Source organism: Sus scrofa, chromosome 6 (genome assembly GCF_000003025.6).
Source record: "Sus scrofa isolate TJ Tabasco breed Duroc chromosome 6, Sscrofa11.1, whole genome shotgun sequence".
Lineage (NCBI taxonomy): Eukaryota > Metazoa > Chordata > Mammalia > Artiodactyla > Suidae > Sus > Sus scrofa.
This window is the reverse complement of record NC_010448.4, coordinates 107,704,402-107,723,734: the sequence shown is the minus strand read 5'-3', so window position 1 is coordinate 107,723,734 and position 19,333 is coordinate 107,704,402. Positions and strand designations below refer to the sequence as shown.

The window sequence follows — 19,333 nt, the reverse complement described above, 5'->3', positions numbered from 1 at the left end:
TAGCTTAGGCAAATGGCTAATTTAGAGGAAGGTTATTAGAATAACTCACATGACTGTGGGAGAGACAAAGATGCAGTGAAGTACAGGGTCCACTGGAACCAAGACTCTAGGCCACCAAGCCTCTCCTCACATAACTGTTTTTGCTTGTCTCTACACTGGCGACTTTATTCTTGTCTACTGCGAATAAGCTTTCTCCAAAAGAGTGGGAACCATAGCAGCCAGAGGTTCCTGGGTTTGGCATTCTATGTTTCCCACCCCAGAGAGAGACTGCCTCTCTATTTATTTCTGGGACAAAAATTGGGGTGTAAGGACTAGTTAATCCAGATTAAGTCAGCCATCAACCCACACCTATGGTTAGAGGAACAGAGTCTTAAAAATAGACATGGTCAACTGGGTCACCATGCCGTACAGTAGAAAATTGACAGAACACTGTAAACCAGCTATAATGGAAAAAAATAAAAATCAGTATAAAAAAATAAAAATCAGTATAAAAAAATAGCCATTCCCGTAGAAGGAGCAATCAGCAGTTACAGGGGTGTCACTATTGGGAAAGGCAGTCTCATGCATGCAGTCTTTTGGTCCCAATCTGCCAAATAAAAATGGGCCTTGGGCCTGGAACATTTTTTTTTCTTTCTTTTTTAGGACTGCACCTGGGGCACATGGAATTTCCCTATACCACAGCCACAGCAACATGGGATCCAACCCATGTCTGCAACCCACACCACAGTTTATGGCAATGCTGGATCCTTAATCTGCTGAGTGAGGCCAGGGATCGAACCCGAATCCTCATGGTTACTAGGCGGGTTCATTACCCGCTGAGCCACAGTGGGAATTCTGAGGCATATGGAAGTTCCTGGGCTAGTGACTGAATCCAAGAAACTCCAGATTCCTTAACCCATTGTGCTGGGCCGGGGATTGAATCTACTATGCCTCTGCAGCGACCTGAGCCGCTGCAGTCAGATTTTTAACCTACTGCACCATAGCAGGAACTCTTGGAACACTTCTTTACCAAGGAATAAGAAATCCTCTCAGCCTGTGCTGGACTTGTCGCTTTGTGTGGGAAAATCTTTTCCTCTTTTGGACCTTTATTTTCTTTAAAGAAATGGAACCACTATGATATCTGTCTCTGAGGGGAGGGGACGGGGTCCTTCATTCTGAGGCATGAGAGGAGTACCTTTAGTCTAATCACTCTGTGGCAGCTGCCAAGAGGCACCCTCTGGCCATAGATGACCAACACCCACGCTGAAGTTGATCTTGCTCTGCATCTTTTCTATGTGAGTAATGAAGTGTTCCATCCAGTCAGTGCTTGACTGTGTCGGATTGTCCTTGTTGACTCAATACCAAGATGCAGTGGGCAGAACTGTTTGGACTTCTACTCCTGGTGATAGGCAACAAGTGTCACTTGCTAGACAGTCGCAAAGAATGATGTCTAATGTGAATGATATGAAAAATAAGGCCAAATAGCAAAATGCATGAGTTGCCCTTGTATGAGGCCTCCATCTTCGGGAAGAATGTTATTCCTTATCTGAGTTCCAGGACTTTCATCTTAACAATCACATTTCCTGGTAGATGAAGATTTGAGGTTGAACCAGATCAAGGGTGAAAGACAGACTGGAGCTGTATTACTTTGCTGATATCATATTCTAATACAGGATATCTAATAAGCAAAGGAAAAGAATAGAGATCAAGGAGTCAACAATCATTCTAGAAAATAGATTCTGAAAATAAACATGTCTCTTTCCAGTTATTCATTCTGTGTAGCATCTCTGAAAACCAAAGCAGGTAGGATAACAATCTATTCTCGGACACTTTGCCAAGTGATTTTGCAATAACATTTAGGGAATTTATGAAAATCAGTCTTTAGTTTGAAGGCTCTTTTTGTGCGGTTAAAATATTTTGGGGGGGAAACTGTTTAGTTCCAATTGGGAAAAAATGTAGTTTGGGTTATGGGTCAAGTTGGGAGTATCGGGTGAAGGAAGAAGGAATGATGTCACAGTGGAGCAGACTCAATTCAGGAAAAATTGTCTCATTTCCCAGAATATTTGCTAGGGAAAGGTGGAAAGAAAAGGGGGAGCTACCCACACAAATTCTTACAGTTGATATTCTATTACCATGCCTAAAGAATGAGTTATAACAATAACATTTTGCATCAGAAATGGAGCTGTAGTCAACTTTTGATGATTCAAGGAAAAAAGAGAGAAACATATAACTTAAAAATTACTCTTACTTGGCCTTGGAAACTGGTCTGTAAATTAGCACAAATGTTAGCATACCATATCCCACGTTTTTTTTTTTTTTAAGTTAGAATTTGTCTTTGTGACCCATCTATAACAATATATAGAAGCTACCTCATTCTTTTTTGATGGCTGAAAACTATTTTAGAGTATTTGAATATGTGGATTAACATAATTAGCTAGAGATCTATCAGTGGACATTTTATGTCCAGCTTTTTGCGGTACCAAACATACTGTCTTTATTCTATTTTGCCCATGTGTATTTTGCAGTATAATTTACGGAAACAAAATTGCTTTATCAAAGTGTACATGCAATTTTAGTTTTAGTTGGTGCAGCAAAACAAATTATTCTTCATGGAAGTTGTATCAATTAACATCTACTTGTAAACTCATACCTTGGTTCATGAAGTGTGTCATCAGATTTGTTTATTGTTGTTACTGCTAGGTAAAACATGGTACCTTTGGGTAGTTTTTCATTTCTCTGCCTGTGAATGAGGTCAAACATATTTTCATGTGTCTGAGACATTTGAATTTATTTTCTTTGAGCTATTAATGCACAGCTTTTGTCATGAGTAGTGCTTTTTTTTTTTTTTTTTTTTTTTTTTTTGCTTTTTTAGGCTTTACCCACAGCATATGGAAATTCCAAGGCTAGGGGTCAAATTGGAGCTACAGCTGCTGGCCTACACCACAGCCACAGCAAAGCCAGATCTGAGCCACATCTGTGACCTACACCATAGCTCACAGCAATGCCAGATTCTTAACCCACTGAGCAAGGCCAGGAATTGAACCCACCTCATGGATACTAGTCGGATTCATTTCTGATGCCCCACGGGATCTCCCAGTAGTTCTTTTTTATTTTTAATTGATTTGTTGGAGATCCTTACATATTAAGGAAATTAACCTTATGCAAAGAGACAAGTTTCAATAAAAAATATAGTTCATGGTTTGCATTTTGATTTTGTTTATGGTATTGTATTACCATGCAGATTTTTAAAATTTTAGTTAGTTGAATTTATCAACATGTTCTGTTATGGTTTTTCTCACTTAGAGTATATAACAATTTCTCCTATAGTTTATATTGATTTTTTATGATTTCTTTTTTTAGAACTTTAAAATCTTTACTCCAACTGGAATTAGTTTTATTACAGTAGGTGAGGTTGATATTCAATTTAATTTCCAATTGTAATTTTGTTATCTCAATAATAAGTATTGAACAAGCAGTTGTTTCTTCACAGATTCAAAATGGAAGTTATAATAACTAATTAACCCCTTATGTCTATTGTAGTCTGCTACTAGACTTTCTAGAATATTTCAGTGGTATTTCCTTTTTTTTTTTGGTCTTTTTTTACGGCCACACCCTTGGCATATGGAGGTTCCCAGGCTAGGGGTTAAATTGGAGCTGTAGTGAAATTGGCCTACACCACAGCCACAGCAATGCAGGATCCAAGCCTCATCTGTGACCTGCAACACCAGATCCTTAACCCACTGAGCAAGGCCAGGAATTGAACCTGTGTCTTCCTGGATACCAGTCAGATTCGTTTCTCCGGAGCCATGCCAGGAACCCCTGATATTTTCTATTACATTTTATTTCTCTAGTTATATATGAACCAGAATTAAGCTATGATAGGCAAAATAATGCCCCCACAAGATGTTCACCTCCTAATCCCTACCTATGAATATATTACTTTATGTTATAAAAGGGATTTTGCAAACATGATCATGGTAAAAACTTTGAGATGGGGAGATTTTCTTAAATGACCTGAGTGGGAAAACGCTAATCACAAGGGCCACTAAAATTAGAGAAAATTTCCCATCTGTGTTCAGAGAAGTAGATGTGAATACAGAAAAATGGCCAGGGAAATGCAATATTGTTGGCTTTCAAGATAAAAGGGGGGACCAGGAGCCAAGGAAAGCAATAATCTTTAGAATGTGGAAAAGGCAAGGAAACAAATTCTTTCTAGAACCTCTAGAAAGGAACACAGCCCTACCCATACCTTGATTTTAGTCTCAGGAGATCCATTTCAGACTTCTGACCTCCAGAGATATAACAAATAAATCTGAATTGTTTCGGTTTGTGATAATTCTTTACAGATGCAATAGGAAATGAATTCACGTGCCATTTTAATATTTTAATATCATGTAGAGCTAGTTTACTCCTGCCCCATAATGTAAACAAAAAATTTAGGTCTAGTTAACATCTGTCATTGTACATTAATTACAATTTTTTTTTCTTCTGAGAACTTTTAAGAGTTGCTCTCTTAGTAACTTTCAAATATACAATACAGTATTATTAACTATAGTCACCATGCTGTACATTATAGCCCTATGAGTTATTCATCTTATAACTGGATGTTTGTACTTTTTGACCCTCTTCACCCGTTTTGCCCCACCCCCCCATGCCTGGCTCTGATAACTACCGATATGTTCTCTGTATCTATGTGCTTTGTTTTGTTTGTTTGTTTAGGTTCTATGTATAAATGACATCATACAGTATTTGTCTTTCTCAGTCTGACTTATTTAACTTAGCATAATGCCCTCAAGGTCCATCCATGTTGTCACAAATGGCAAGATGTCCTTAATTTTTATGATTGAATAATATTCTAGTGTGTGTGCGTGTGTGTGTGTGTGTGTGTGTGTATCTTACCACATTTTCTTTAACCATTCATCTGTCAATGTACACTTAGATTGTTTCCATATTTTGGCCATTGTAAATAATTTTGCAATGAACATGCATATGTCTTTTCAAGTTAGCCTTTTCATTTTCATTGGATAAATATCTGGAAGTAAAATTGCTGGATCACATGAAAATTCTATTTTTAATTTTTTTTTTTTTTTGGTCTTTTTAGGGCCACACCTGTGGCATATCAATGTTTCCAGGCTAGGGGTTAAATTGGAGCTGTAGCTGCTGGCCTACGCCACAGCCACAGCAATGCCAGATCTGAGCTGCCTCTGTGACCTGCATCACAGCTCACGGCAATGCCAGATCCTTAACCTGCTGAGCGAGGCCAGGAATTGAACCTGTGTCCTCCTGGATACTAGTCAGATTCATTTCCACTGAGCCATGATGGGAACTCCTATTTTTAATTTTTTAAGGAACCTCCGCAATGGCTGTACCAGTTGAATTTCCCACCAACAGTACACAAGGTTTTCCTTTTCTTTACATCCTTTCTAAAATTTGTTATTTCTTGTCTTTTTGATGATAGCCATTCTAATGGTTGTGAGGTAATATCACATTGTGGTTTCAATTCACATTTCCCTGATGTTTAGTGATGTTGAGTATCTTGTCATGTACCTGTTGGCTGTATGTCTTTGGAGAAATGTCTATTCAGATCTTCAGCCCAATTTTTAGCCTTTTTTTTTTTTTTTGGCTATTGAGTTGTATGAGTTCTTTATATAATACTAATCCCTTATCAGATATATGATTTGAGTATTTTCTCCCCTTCTGTAGGTTGACTTTTCATTTTGTTGATGATTTCCTTTGGTGTACAAAACTTGTTTATTTTCTCCCTTTGTTTATTTTTGTTTTTATTGCCTTTGCCTTTGGTGTCAGACCGAAAAAAATCATTGCCAAGACCAACGATGAGGAGCTTTCCACCTGTTTTCTTCTAGGAATTTTATGGTTTCAGGTCTTTAATCCATTTTGAGTTAATTTTTGTGTGTGATATAAGATAGTGGTCCAGTTTCATTATTTTGCATGTGGCTGTCCAGTTTTCCCAACACTATTTATTGAAGAGTGTCCTTTCCCAATTATATATTATTGGCTCCTTTGTCATAAGTTAATTGACCATATATGCATGGGTTTATTTCTGGGTTCTCTATTCTGTCCCATTGATTTATGTGTCTGTTTTATGCCAATATCATACTGTTTTGATTACCATAGTTTTGTAATACTGTTTGAAACCAGGGAGCATGATACTTCCAGCTTTTTTCTTCTTTCTCAAAATTGCTTTGGCTATTCGGTGTCTTTTGTGATTCCACACATATTTTAGGATTGTTTGTTCCATTTCTGTGAAAGATGCCACTGGAATTTTGATGGGGAGTACATTGAATCTTTAGACTGCTTTGGGTAGTATGGACATTTTATCAATACTAATTCTCCTAATCCATGAGCATGGAATATATTTCCATTAATGTGTGTCTTCTTTAACTTCTTCCGTTAATGTCTTATTGTTTTCAGTATACAGGTCTTTCACATCTTTAGTTAACTTTATTCCTAGGTAGTTTATTCTTTTTGATGAAATTGTAAAAGTATTGTTTTTGAAATTTATTTTTTCTCTAATAATTTGTTATTAGTGTTTAAAAGCATAAAAGATTTTTGTATATTGATTTTCTAAACTGAAACTTTACCAAATTTGTGTACTAGTTCTAATGATAACTAATAACAGCTCTTTTTAAATTTTTTTATTTTTATTTATTCTATTATAGTTAATTTACAGTGTTCTGTCAATTTCTGCTATACAGCAAAGTGACTCCTCATATGTATATATACATAGTCTTTTTCTCACATTATCCTCCATTACAAGTGACTAGATATAGTTTCCTATGCTATAAATAAAGCTCTTATCTTTTACTCTGAATTAGTCATGATGTGGTGAAGCAGAAGTAATAGCATCCATCCTAGTCTATTACTTACATAAATTATAAGTAAGCTTTTATTATAATACAGCCATTATCACTTGGATACATTTTTTATAGCAATTTAGCCTACCTTAATTACTAAATCTTATTTTTCAATTTTTTCATCAGTTTTGTTTCTGTCAATAATGGGTGTTGAATTATATGAAAATCCTTTTCAGTGTATGCAAAATAGTGAAATTATTTTTCTTCATTGAATGAACATGGTAGTTTTTATTGATATACTTTCTAATATGAAACCTTACTTAAATTTTTGGAATACTCCTCAGTTGGTATATTATTCTTTTAATATTCTATGGATTCTGCCTATAATATTTTATTTTTTGCACTGATTTTCATAAATGAGATTAATCAGTAATTTTATTTTGTTGCTCTTTTCAAGTTTTGGTCACTGATTTCATAAACAGAATTTAAAGGGTTGTATTCTATGATATGCACCCTTTAAGATGGTCCTAATTTCTTGTATTCTTGCTCCTGTGCAGTCTCCACTTGAATGTAGATTTAAAATATTGACTCATTTTTATTGAATAGGACATGGAATTTCTATTGACTAACCATGGGATGTCACTTCCAAGATATGGTTCTGAAAATACTGTCTTCCATCTTGTATGCTCTTTTTCTCAGGTTGCTTATTTTGGAGGAAGCCAGGTGCTATGTCATGAGGCAGCCCTATGGAGAAGCCACCACAGTGAGCTTGGAAGTAGATTGTCTGACATCCATCAAAAGCCATGCAAATGAGCTTGGCAGTAGAGCCACCTTCTGTTGAATCTCAAGGTGACTATAGCCTTTGTCAACACCATGATTATAGCTTGGTGAGAAAGCCTGAGCCAGACCATCAAGGTAAGCCATCCCTGGATTTCTAACAGAAATTGTGAGATAATAAATTTTGTTTTCAAGTCACTAGATTTTGAGGCACTGTGAACAGTTATCTGTTTCTTAAAACTTTGATTCAGATTTCCTATGAAAACTTATTATGGTGCTTTCTTATGATTTTACTTTTAGAGTAGTAAGGTTTACCAATCTTTTGATTTATTATTTGTAATATTATGTTCTGACAGAGTCAAAATTAAGAGGTATCTTTTGAATTATCTCTACTTAAACAATTCCTTTAATGCAATTTAACTTTCTCCTTCCTACCTCTTTATTCTTTGTCCCTTTGTTAATATTATCATAGGTTTTAATAAAACTTATTAAATTTATACATTGTAAATTTATTTAAAATAATGTAATATCTACATTCAGTTTTAAAAACTTTTTTCCAACTGCTTTTGCTACTTAATAATAATAATAATGGAGACTTTGAACACATACAAAAGTAGACAGAACAATATAAGGAACATCCACATACCATTTTCTTGCCCCAACAACCATGAATCCATGGTCAATCCCACACTTTTCACACTCCCATCTACTCCTCGTATTGTTTTGAAACAAATCCCACATATCATGTTTCATTCATAAATATTTCAATGTTTCCCTAAATATCAGAACATTTAAAGTAAACTTGGAAACATTATAACAACTAAAAAATTAATTTCTGGGAGTTCCCTTAGTGGCGCAGGGACGATTCCGACTAGGAACCATGAGGTTGCGGGTTCGATCCCTGCCCTTGCTCAGTGGGTTATGGATCCTGCGTTCCCGTGAGCTGTGGTGTAGGTCGCGGACACGGCTCGGATCCCGCGTTGCTGTGGCCCTGGTGTAGGCCGGTGGCTACAGCTCTGATTGAACCCCTAGCCTGGGAACCTCCATATGCCATGGGAGCAGCCCAAGAAATAGCAAAAAGACAAAAAAAAAAAAAAAAAAGAAAGAAATTAATTTCTTAATTTTTTTCTATCACTCAGTATTTAAATTTCTGGTTATCTCATGAAAGTTGTGGGGTTATTTATTGCCATTTCTATAATTGTTTCAATTTATGTGTTATATGAGTGAAATTATACACTGTGTAATCTCTTGGGATTAGCTTTTTCTCTCAGTATAACTCCCTTGAGATTGACCCAAGTTGTTGTGTGTGTCAATAGTTTCTTTATTTGCTGAGTAGTATTCCATGGTATGGATGTACCACAGTTTGTCAGGTCATTTACCCACTGAAGGTCATCTGGGTTCTTTTTAGTTTTGGGCTACTATAAAAAAAGTTTTGAACATTTGTGTACAGATTTTTGTATGAACTCAATTTTTACTTTTCTAGGCTAAATGCCAAGAGTGCAGTTGCTGGGTCCTGTGGTAACTGCATGTTTAGTTATATTCACTCTTTACCTTTTAACTGGTGTATTTAGACCATTTACATTTAAGGTACTTATTGATATGTTAAGACTTAAGTCTGTCATTTGTTACCTGTTTTCTATTGTTCGTTTCCTTGTTTCTTGATCCTCTGTTCTCTCTTTTGGTCTTTCTATGTGTTACTTGCACATATTTTTAGGATATCATTTTAATTTTTTTAATTTGTTTTTGAGTATATTTTTGGTTTAATTTTCTTAACTCTGGGTATTACAATATACATACGTGACTCATCACATTCTAGTATCAATATTTTACAACTTCTGATGAAGTGTGAAAATCTTATTTCTTTACTTTGCCCACTTTTAAATATCTTAAATGTCATATAGTATTATAATTTGTGTTTCAGTCATCAAAAATGATTCATAAAACTCGTGAAGAGAAGGACAGTCTATCATATGTATCCATATGTCTTTTTTTTTTTAAATTGAGGTATAGTTGAAGTTCAATATGGTATTAATTTCAGGTGATTCAGTATTTTTATAAATTACACTCTAGGAGTTCCCGTCATGGCGCAGTGGTTAATGAATCTGACTAGGAACCATGAGGTTGTGGGTTCGGTCCCTGCCCTTGCTCAGTGGGTTAAGGATCCGGCGTTGCCGTGAGCTGTGGTGTAGGTTGCAGACGCGGCTCAGATCCCGCGTTGCTGTGGCTCTGGCGTAGGCTGGTGGCTACGGCTCCGATTCGACCCCTAGCCTGGGAATCTCCATATGCTGTGGGAGCGGCCCAAGAAATAGAAGAAAGACAATAAATAAATAAATAAATAACACTCCATTGAAAATTATTACAAAATAATGGCTATAATTCCCTATGCTGTATAATGTATCCTTGTTGCTTATCTATTTTATACTGGTAGTATGTATCTCCTTATCCCATATATCTATCTGGCCCCTCCGCTTTCCCTTTTTCTACTGATAACCACTAGTTCATTTTCTATATCTGTGAATCTGCTTCTATTTTGCTATATATCATTTGTTTTGTATTTTATGTTATTTTTTGTCTTTTTAGGGCCACACCTGTGGCATATTGAGGCTTCCAGGCTAAGGGTCAAACTGAAGCTGTAGCCACTGGCCCATGCCACAGCCCCAGCAATGCCAGATCCGAGCCATGTCTGCGACTTATACCACAGCTCATGGCAATGTTGGATCCTTAACCCCTGAGCTAGGCCAGGGATCAAACCCACAACCTCATGGTTCCTAGTCGCATTTGTTTCCACTGCACCATGATGAGAACTCCTTGTTTTATTTTTTAGGTTCTACAAGTGATATCATACAGTATCTGTCTTTTTCTGTCTGACTTATTTCACTAAATATAATATTCTCTAGGTCCATCCATGTTGCTGCAAATGGCAGAATTTCACTCTTTTTTATTGCTGAAAATATTCATATTATGTCACATATATTCATAATACACACACACACACACACACATATATATATATATCACATCTTCCTTATCCATTCATCTGTTGCTGGACACTTGGTTGGCTTCCATACCTTGGCTATTGTAAATAGTGCTGCTGTGAATATTGAAGTGCACATAGATTTTCAAATTTGTGTTTTCATTTTCTCTAGCTATATACCCAGGAGTGGAATTGCTGGATCATATTGTAGCTCTGTGTTTAGTTTTTAAAGGAACCTCCATATTGTATTCCCTAATGGCTGCACCAGTTTACATTCCCACCAACAGTGTACAAGGATTCCATTTTCTCCATATCCTCTCCATATTTGTTATTTGTGGACTTTTTGATGATAGCCATTCTGATTGGTGTGGGATGATATCTCATTATGGTTTTGATGTGCATTTCCCTTATGATTAGCAATATTGAGCATCTTTCATGTGCCTTTTGGCCATCTATATGTCTTCTTTGGAAAAATGTCTATTCAAGTATTCTGTCCATTTCTTCATTGGGTTGGTTCTTTGCTTTTTTTTGAAAACAACAGAAATTTATTTATTTATTTATTTATTTATTTATTTTTGTTTTATTTTCCCACTGTACAGCAAGGGGATCAAGTTATCCTTACATGCATACATTACATTTTTTATATATATATATATTTTTTTTTACAGAAATATTTATGTGTTTATTTTTTTTAATTTTTTTTTTAATTTTCCCACTGTACAGCAAGGGAGTCAGGTTATCCTTACATACATACATTACATTTTTTTTTTTTATATTGAGTTTGTTTTTTGTTTGACTGTTCTGACTGGGTGATTTCCACTATTGTATCCTCCAGCTATCTTATGTGTTCTTTTGTATCACTTAGTCTGTTATTCATTCCTTCTAATGTGCTTTTTAAATTTCAGTTACTGAATTCTTCATTTCTAATTGGGTCTTTTGAAAAATGTTTTTTAGTTCTTTGTTAAAATTCCCTCTGTGGTTCATCTATTCTTTCTCCTAATTCAGTTAACATTTTTTTATTACCAATGTTTTGAATTCTTTGTCTGGCAAATTGATTATTTCTGTTTAATTATTTATTTTTAAGGGATTTTCTTTTGCTCTTTCACTTCAGATCTGTTCCTCTGCCTTTTCATTTTGCCTAACTTTCTCTGCCTCTATGAATTTAGGTGCAATAGTTACCTGTTGCACTCGTGAAGGAGTGTCCTTATGTGGAATCATCCCTGTACAGATTGCATGTGCCCAATGTCCTGGATAGGAGAGCCGGGTTTGATGTAGATGTAAATCACATCTTTCCTCAAGGTGTGCTGACAGCTCTCGTCTTGGTAGGAAGTGGGGCTGGAGATGGAGGAATGAGAGCTGAAGCTGGGTGTGAGGCGAAGCTTCCCCTCTATTCAGTGGCTCACTACTCTGTTGGAAGTGGGATCTGATCTCAAGTTACTAGAGGAGAAACCTTGAGGTCAACTTAGAGCTGGCTCTGTTCCCTTTAAGTGTGTGCTTTTCCCTCTCCCCTCACTAGGACCCTTGCCCCAAAGTAAGGGTAGTGCTGAAGCAAGGGAGGCTCATATTGGCCACAGAGAGGTTGGCGCTCTCTCTGACGTGCTGCCTGTGCAGGTACCAGAGATTGTTTCCCTTGTTCTGTTCAGATACAGCCTTGGGCCTAAGTCCCCTTTGTTCTTCACAGCTGATCACTCCCCACAACCTCCACCCTCACTGTGCCGCCATACCACAGGGTCGGTGGGGTCTGCATGAACTCTTGGTGTGTACTGGGGTGTGAATGGTGTTGAACCAGCCACTGTCAAAATTCTGGACTGCTTCTGATGTGCTGCTTGAGTAGGTGCCAACAATGGCTGCTGCCTTACCCAGAGACTGCCCTAGGACCAAGCAGCCTCTGTGTCCCATGGTGGAGATTTCTTCCCAGAGGTGGCTCTGGATCCAGTGCCAAACTGCGATGTGGAGTAAGCTGGGCTGGAGCATTCACTGGAATTGCAGGAGCCCAGGTGGTTTCAGCAGCCACTGGAGCAATCCTCACTCCACCCTCTCTACCCTGCCTTGAGGGGAAGCTAGAACTAGAGTTGCATTTCTTTTGTTTGTTTTGTTTTGTTTTGTTTCTTTATATATATGTATATTTTCTACTGCACAGCATGGTGACCCAGTTACACATACATGTATACATTCTTTTTTCTCACATTATGTGTTCCACTAGACAGAGTTCCCAGTGCTACACAGCAGGATCCCATTGCTAATCCATCCCGAAGGCAACATTCTGCATCTGTTTGCCCCAAGCTCCCAGTTCCTCCCACTCCCTCCCCTTCCGCCTTGGCAACCACAAGTCTATTCTCCAAGTCCATGATTTTCTTTTCTGTGGTAATAAGGAGTTGCATTTCTTAACCCTTTTAGTGGTGTGAGGCCCTGTGACTAGTTCTAGCCAGTGAAGTGTGAATGGACTTGCCAGTGGGAACTATCCAGAGCTCTCTTTCCCTCTGGGGAAGTTTCTCCATCAGCCTGGATCTCAGAGTAACAGCCATCAGCAGACAATTGCAACTCTCTCCTCCCCACCTATAGGTACTAAGTGTGATCAAAGAATAACTTGTTCTGTTGTAAGTCACTGAGGTTTTGGGGTTGTTAATAACTGTAGCTTAATTTAGCCTGTACTATTTGATATAATATTAAATAACATTTTCAAGAGGCATATATAGTTGATATGTATTTTTTAAGCTCTTCACATTTGAAAATGTTTTATGAAGGATGAGTTAGCTGGGGGAGAAAATGTTTGAGATCCCTCTTTTCCCTTCCAAATTTTAAATATGTTTCCCTATTATCTTCTGAAATTTACTGTCACATCAAAAAAATTAGGGTACCCTTTATAAATTCTTTATAATTTTTTTCTTTGAATTTAAGTAGCAGTTCTTCTGCACGATATTATTATTTGCATTTTTGGACCACTCTCCAGTGATAACTTTTAAAGTGATAATAACAATATTTTGCGATTATTGTGGTACCTTTCTTTCTTTTTCTTTTGCTTTGTTTTGTTTTGCTTTTTAGGGCTGTATGTGCAGCACAAGGAAGTTCCCAGATTAGGGGTTGAATTGGAGCTACAGCTGCCAGCCTACACCACAGCCACAGCAATGAGGGATCTGAGCTGCATCTGCAACCTATACCACAGCTCATGGCAACACCAGATCCTTAACCCACTGATCGAGGCCAGGGATCAAACCTGCATCCTCATGGATACTAGTCAGGTTCATAACCTGCTGAGATACAATGGGAACTCCAATATATTATTTAAAAAAAAATGGAGTATCTAGATTCGGGCTTCATAATTTTAATCTTTTCTGGGAATATAATGAATCTTTTCAACATGTATGCGTAGGCTTTCTGTAAGTCACCTACTATATGATAGGAACTGTGTCAAGTGCTGAGGATATAGCGGTGAACATGTCATATGATTCAAGAAATTTAAAAATATTTTAACAACTTTATTGAAGTGTAACATATACTTTAATATTCATTCATTTTAGGTGTACAACTTAATGATTTTAAGAGTTCTGCCACCCTTACCACAACTCCAAAGACAGAACATTTGCATCATTCCAGAAATATCTCTTGTACCCATTTGCAGTCACTTCCCATTCCCATCAATTCCTAGTCCCAGGAAGCCATGATTCTACTTCTGTATATAGATTTACCTTTTCTGAATATTTTATATAAATAGAATAATATAATATGTGATATTTTGCATCTGGTTTCTTTAACTTAGCCTAATGTTTCCAACAATCATCCATTTTGTAGTGTGGATCAGTATTTCATTCCTTTTTATGGCTGAATAATTTTCCACTCTATAGATTTTCTTGTTTTCAACCTTTTTGTATCATGTAATGGTCACATTCTCTTATTTGATTTACAGCTTAGAGGGCAACTTTTCAGTGGCTACTGGTCCAATTTCCAGTTTCTAGCAGGCATTCTCCTGTGCCAAGTTTGCTTTATTAAAGTGGTATCTTTTCTTACTCTTATGTTTCTTCAATACTCAGAAGTGATGGAGTACACAAACACCTACCCTCAGAAAAAAGCTAGAGAAGTTTTTCCCATCTTTGCCCTTGGTTGGAAGCACAAAAATGCCAACACTGATTTTCCACCTTACATATTGCACAATTTTTTCCCTAGAAGTTGTGTTCTCTGAATGCATGTAAGACTATGGGCATGAGAAAAAGATGTAGAATATTTCTCTGGCTGCCTCATAAATCTGCATCTGTGTAATAAAGAAATTGTAAAATTTTCTAAATCCACGTTGCATTAGAGCCCTGAATAATAGGGCAGGAAGTGGACGGAGTATGGTATGTATTTTTCTTTTTTTTTTTCAGTTGGACTTTATTTCATAAGAAGTCTGGATATAACTTCATTCCATAAATGATGATTCTCAGGTCAGTGCTCTCATGTTACTGGATGCTATTTTCATGATAGGGATACCAACCTTTTTGTCATTAAGGAGCTTATGTAATTTTTCTTTTTTGAGTTTCATGTTTTCCAATATTTTTCTTCTTTCAAACTACAGTTTTAAGGAATAATTAATCCCCAATAATTGATTTATCAAAATCATGTATGATGCTAACCAGAGTTCCTGATAAATATGAGACAATCAGGATTATTCAAAGGACTTGGTAAAACTCAAAACCAAAGAAGGGGGACCATTTAGCTATTGCAGCCTTTGTGGGAGATGTAAAATTTCCATTAAGGTTTTTGAAACATGGACACTCTAGCTGAACACCCCATTTTTAATTTTGTGAAAGCCTAGAGGTCTGGGGACTTATGGTTGGGAATTGTTGCATCTTCAGAGATCTGAAGTGACAGATATTGGGCAGAGATTGGGTTGGTCAGCATGGACAGACAGCAAACTCCTACTGTGCTGGTGTGTATTTAAGAGACCAGGGTCCCCACTTTAAGCTTTAAACTAGACTAAACACAGGGTATACCGATCTGACAGATTAAGCAGATTATTATCTAACTGTGAAGAGTAACATCATGATTGTTTTCAGTTCAGCATTTATTTAAAAAATATATATAAATATATATGTATATTACATGAATGTGTACACACACACAATCTGAATTAGTTTCAATAAAACCTGCATCAGTGCAGAGGTACTCATGGAGTGCCTTCAATAAAAAAGTCACTGTATGTTATGCGATAACATTGAACAGACTCCAGACAGCCTCTTATCTTAGATATACAACAACGTAGCATAACTCAAGCCTAAAGGAGAAGTTAAAGCATTAGGTAACGGTAGCAACAGTAGCATGTTAGTGGAGTAATAACTCTCCTGGAGGATAACCCAGGATGGGTTTTATTGAATTCAGTTTATTTAGCTGGGATAAACCTAGATAGGCATCTCATTTACAAGAAGGTGTTAGCAAGAGGGCAGGTTATTACAAGAACATTTAGAAGATAAGCAATAGAAAATTGAATAAAATCAGAGATCAGGAAGGGAGCAGAAGTTGTTCCTGATTCAACTTCTTGTCTTGGACAGGTCTATATTTACTCCAGCTGAGAAAAATAATAATTGCCTTCTTAGACATCCATAGGGATGAATGGCATGTGAGCTCTTTTAGGAATCAGAGTTACCTTTCTTGATAAGCTTGCTTTGTGGCTAATTCAAGTTTCTTTTTCTTGTAATTTCTGCTCTTTGGAGGATTAGAATAGTTATTTCTTCATAACAATTCTTTTAAAAACGTGACAACAGTTATCATCCCTTAGCTTCCCCAGCTCCTCACACAAACTAACTGTAAAATAGAATTAATGCTATTTTTCTACCCCTTTAATTGTTGTTTTTCTGTTTTCAAAGGTTGTTGTCTTCTCTCCTTTCTTCTTTTCTGCCTTCCTCCCTCTCTTCCCTCCTTTCCTTTTCAAATGTAAATCTGACAGATGTTTACTGAGCCTTTGTCCTAAGCCTGCTGCTGAGGGGGTAGATACATGGACTCCACCCCTTGGAGTAACTCCTGAATCTTAAGGTCTGAAGGAAGCTTCGTCCAAGAGATCAGACCAACCGGTATGGCTAGTGGAAACATTCTAGTTGGTGGTTTTGGTTCTACACGTATCCTTTATGACACAGAAGAGTCATGTGCCAGCTGAGCTGTCATTGCAGTAAAGTGCCATGCACAGAGGACTGCATTTTATATATTGACCAATTGAAGATGTGTCCCTCCACTCACCAGTGTCTCCTACTCCTGTGTGTGTAGTTTCTAACATGTGTGTGTGTGTGTGTGTGTGTGTGTAAAGAGTGGTGGTAGTACATGGGAAAAATATGTGCATAAATGGAGGATGTTATTGTGATATATTAAGGGATAAATTTTTGGTTTTGGTATTTCGTTTTTACCTAGACTTCTCTTCCTTCCCTTGAGGACTTGGGTTCTCTCTAAAGCTGCTTTCTCTTGCATAGACCTTTATTTGGAAGTTGGTTTTCTAGAGAAAATAAGTCTATCTGCACACTGTCTAACTCTTTTGGATACTTCTTCTTTTCTCTTATCCCATTTAAGCTCTTTCATATATTTTCATTAAAAAAAAACTTTCTTTTCTTTCTTTCTTTCTTTCTTTTTTTTTTTTTTTTTTTTTTTTTTTTTTGTCTTTTGTCTTTTGAGGCCTGCACCTGCAGCATATGGAGGTTCCCAGGCTAGCGGTCTAATCAAAGCTCTTGCTGCTGGCCTCTGCCACAGCCACAGTAACACCAGACCTGAGCTGCGTCTGCGACCTACACCACAGCTCATGGCAACACCGGATCCTTAATCCACTGAGCGAGGCCAGGGATCAAACCCGCAACCTCATGGTTCCTTGTCGGATTCGTTTCCACTGCACCACTATGGGAACTCCGTCTTTTCTTAAACTCTTAGAATATCAAATTAGTGACTGCTTCTATCAAATTGAAGCAGTCACTAATTTAATTAAATAACCAAACTACTTGATCAAGCTACAATTTACATGCCATTAAATTCACCCAATTAAGGCATGCAATTCATGATTTTTCATAAATTTACCAAGTTGTGTAATCATCCCCATCATCTAGTCACAGAACATTCCCATCGCTCCAGTAAGGTCCCATACTCCCATTTTCAGTTAATCCCCATTCCAAGCCTCGGCCCCAGGCAAATACTGTTTTACCTTCTGTCTCTATTGGTTTACCTTTGCAGAACCTTTCATATAAATGGAATCATACATTATAGGGTTTTTTGGCGTGGCTTCTCTCACTTGGGATATCGTAGCTTGTATTAGTATTTTATTCCTGTTTAGTTTGCTGAATAGCGTTCAGCTGTATGGCTGTACCAGATTTTATTGACCAGTCATCTTATCTATTGACTTTTAAATCCTCTGTTAATTTTTTTTCTCCCTCCTAACTTGCTCTCTCCCAATAAAGAGTCCTATAGACTGCACTGTCAGACATATTCCAGAATCCCATCTCTGGCCATGCCCAATGGTTATTTTTCTAGGAGAATCTGATTGAAGTCTTTAAAACACTGTTAGCTCTTCAGGTTGTCTCTGTGTAGATGGGGAGCAGGTGTGGGGGGTGGACAGAAAATTCTCACCCACTTTTCATTTTGGATTTGGAAGTTGAGAAAGAGTCTAATTCTATTAGTATATTTACATTTTAAACAGAGGGATACACTCTGATGTCTGGGAAAGGGGCATAAATTAGAGTCATCAGAACATACTACCCACATGAATGCGTATGCTCAGTTGGTTACCTTTCAGTGACTGCTGTGCCCATTATCAGCCATATTTTGGTTTTGTGGTATGTGGCATGCACTCAAGATTTAAGGTGTTAGAGACATTTCCTTCTTTCAGTGTAAATCAGGGTGACCCAACGTCTCTGAAAGGTAAATACTAACCCTCTCTCTCATTTGAAAGAGTTATTGAGCCATGTTTACAGTGGGTCCCCTTTGTCTGCAGTGCACATACTTCACATTTTCTTAAAGGGAATGGGCTACCTGCCAATGACATTTCACAGTTCTCAAGCTGCACGGTTTCTTCAGGAATATAATTCCTCATCTGCTTTGCCTTTTCCCTTTGAGTTTTGCGTTTCATCCTTGCTCTGTGCAATACACCAATCAACACAAATTCAGGCAACTCCTCATTTCTCCTTCCTTTGATGACCTTGAAGCTCTTCATCTGGCCAGTCGATCACGCCCAGAGGAATGCAGTGGGACGTGCCTCTGCAGTGGTGCAGGGAAGCCCAGCCTGCCTCTGTATTGTATAATTTCTCCCTTCTCTTTGTGATATCCCTGTTGCTATTCCTTTCCCACCTTAAAACAAAATGAAACAAAACAAGACAAAGCAAAAACCCAAGGATACGAATAACTTGAAATGAACTAAATTTGTCATTGTTTTGACAGGAAAACTTCATACAGATACAAGCAATAATCTGCTCATACACATTACAATCTCTTACACAATAACTTCTCTTTCATCATTCTTCTCTGCTTGGCTACCTTCTCATCCCCACCCTATTTTGTACCCATGAAAAGAAGCCAAGAGAGCTTCCCTTTGTTTTGCTTTTGTTTTTATTTTCTGGGCTTCCATCTGGGTCCCAGCCTAGGGCAACCAGCTGGAGGGCACATTTGCTGGTAACTGCTGTAGAGGGAGCTCTGGTGTTTTATATGTGCAGCTTGTGGCTTTCTCACAGCATTCCACGGTGAGTGATTCTGTAAAAAGCAAATTGGCTTTCCTCTGAGGCATCAAAATGGTACTAGGAAACTCTTATCAAAGTTTAGGGAGATGTTACAGCAGATGGATTGGCATCCTTTA

General features: G+C 37.4%; 1 long non-coding RNA gene across 4 annotated transcripts in view; it reads left to right on the top strand.

Moving 5' to 3' along the window:
• Nucleotides 1-19,333, top strand: part of LOC106510680 — a 337,456-nt gene that overhangs the window by 215,722 nt on the left and 102,401 nt on the right. For 3 of the 4 annotated variants that reach the window (XR_002345450.1, XR_002345448.1, XR_002345449.1), the window contains exon 3: nucleotides 7,494-7,709. This is a non-coding gene — a long non-coding RNA (uncharacterized LOC106510680). Of the gene's footprint in view, nucleotides 1-7,493; nucleotides 7,710-14,903; nucleotides 17,074-19,333 lie in introns of those variants that run through there. The other variant, XR_002345451.1, reaches the window with a different exon arrangement.